This window comes from Teleopsis dalmanni, chromosome 2 (assembly GCF_002237135.1).
Source record: "Teleopsis dalmanni isolate 2A chromosome 2, ASM223713v2, whole genome shotgun sequence".
Classification (NCBI taxonomy): Eukaryota; Metazoa; Arthropoda; class Insecta; order Diptera; family Diopsidae; genus Teleopsis; species Teleopsis dalmanni.
The window spans coordinates 154,535,944-154,538,835 of record NC_051847.1 but is presented as its reverse complement, the minus strand read 5'-3'; positions in this window follow the sequence as shown (position 1 = coordinate 154,538,835).

Genomic DNA, 2,892 nt, shown 5'->3' with positions numbered 1-2,892 from the left:
ATTTACTGCCCGTACTTACCAAAGTCCAGCACTTCCTTTTTTTTCTAGTAATCATAGCCGTTTCAACTAAGATACATTACAAAACACATTTTCGTATATACGTTGTTTACAATTAAGATAAGAAAATGCACATTGTGTTGTTGCCTTTACAATATCATTTTAATATTATGTTAAGATGCATTGTATGCGCTTTATGTATGCGCTTGTGAAGTACGAGTTCTTTTTTGGTTCTAAGAAATAAAACCACATGTTTTAAAATTGAGTTAGTTTTTTTTCGTAAAGTAAAACTTTAAACAAGAAAAGTCAGTAAAATAACTGAATAGAAACATACTCGTTTTTAGAAAATGGTACACTTTTGAAGCTCGAACCTTATACGGCGTTTACATTACGAAATTTGCTGGCTGTAAGCGACTTTGAGCGCAAAACCAGCAACCAAAGTCGATTTTGCCATATAAAAATAGGCACAACAAACTTCGAACTTTGCCCGAAAGTTGAAGTGCTGAATTTGATGCGTTATCGATAAGTTATTGGTATGAAAATTGCGAAATGACATTTCGTGTTTTAAGTGTGCTTATAAGAAATATGTGAGTAAATTTCTTTTATATAAAATATATGAAAATTATTATGTGTTTATTATATATATATATATATGTGTAAGTTAACGCCACAAATTATACATTGCTTCAATTATTCAGTTATTGGAAACTGCCTACACAATCATCATACATTGTTTTAATATTTCAATCCAAGCGTTTATAGGATTAACGCTTCTAAAATGTGAAGTGCTTCACAAACAAAAACTCATCTTAAGGGAGTAATAAAATTTATATTTAATGATCAATCTTGGAAATATATTGTTGTGTATTAAATACGCACAAATACCAACCATTTGTTTACTTTTGAATCTTTCGTATGTATATGCCAAAATACAATTTCCACTTTAGTAGGAAGGAGGTGCGGCATAAAATTAAATATCTCACAAATAAATATAGGTAAGTTTGAATTTGGACTAAATAAATTAATTATTAATTTTAATTAATTTTTATAAATGAGAAAAAGAATATAGGAGATTCAGGCGGAGCACCATCAAACTGGAGACATTTCGGTGACATTAACGAAATGCTTGGCGGATTAAAACGAAAATATATTTATGTTAACTATCTAGTTTGATTTACAATTTCTTGTGTAAATTAAAGTAAAGTACATGTTTCAATTATATTTACAATAAAAAAGAAGCTTAATTATATTTTTCTCGCAACAAATCTTTTAAACTCACTCGGTGTACACAAGTTTCAAAGAACATTGGCAACGGAAGATGAACAGGAAAAGATTATTATGGAATACTATAACAACTTCAATCATAGATTAATCAATGAAAGTATATTACATTTAAAAAGAGAGCTGTATTATCCTAACATGAAGACCAGAATTATAGAGACTATCAACAACTGTGACAAATGCAAAATCCTGAAATATGATGGAAACCCTCACAAGTCTCAATCCGAGAAACCAGAAATACTACCAAAACAATTAGAAATTATTCATATTGACCTTTATAGCATTAATCAAAATCAAATGCTTACGTTAATAGACAAATTCTCCAAGTTCGGTTGCGGATACACACTCCCTTGCAGAACTAGCGTAAACATTCTTCAAGTATTTAAACAAATATATTAGCACCTATGGCATCCCAAAGAAAATAATAATTGACCAAGCAGCAGAATTCGACTCGAACATATTCAAAGATATTCGCAAACAATTCTACACTTTATATCCTTTCAACAGACTAGTAGTAAAGGAGCACCAGCAAATAAAAAGAAAAGGTTGCAGCCGCACAAGAAGTGGACGGAGCGGGAAGTGCTCCAAATAATAGAATTTTTGCAGGAGGAAGCAGAATTTGAGATTAATTCCTGTTTTTATTTGTATAATTCTTAATAAATTTTTATTTTCAATTTACAGACTCCAACTGCACAATTTTTTTATAAAAAGTTTTTGGAAAAGACACAGTTGGATGCAACCTGGGACCTTGTAGGGTGGAAGGTACGGCATCTAAAGGCGCAGTACTGAAAAGCGAACGACTGCCTTGCCGCAACTGGCGCAGGACTGCTAGATGAATCGGACGGCAGTACTATTGACGGCTAGTAAAATTTCGAGAAAATCTATGGCTATGCTATATACATGCGTTTCGTTCAATGATTTAAAACGATGTGGCCATTAATTAAGTTTTCACAAATATAATATTACATACATACACATTTGTGAATTAAATTATCTATTAATCAATTTCAAGCGAAACTTACGAAAATTTATCCACATTTTGAACTACTGAATGAAGTGTTTTGACACCGCATGTCTAATTTTCAGCCGCTTGTGATATGTATGGACACATTGTCACAGCTACCAGCTAGCTCTGACCTAGGCGACGAAGTTTATTTTATTGAAGCGTCTGCAGACAACACATCATTCAGCTCTGCACCGAAAGTCGTGCGTTCTGCTTTGCAAAGCCCCACTATCTCATTCGCATCCCCTAACATTGCTAAAAAGGAATCAAACTCTGCCGTAAGTCAGCTAGCTGCAGTACAAAAGGAAAAAATCGTATTCGAGGAAAAAAAATTGGATTTTGAAAAAATGAAGCACGAGACATATAGCAAAATTGAGGAGCGAAAAATTGCTGTTGAAGAAAAAAAAATTTAAATGGAAGATAAGTGGAGGGATAGGGACATGGAATTAAAACGATTGGAGCTTGAAATGAAGGAAAGAATTGCAAAGTATAAAATTGATAAAAAATATAACAACAAATAACAATAATAGTTATATTTTTATTATACTAATTACTTTTATATTATATTATTATTACATATATTAATATATTTATACATTGTTCTACATTAT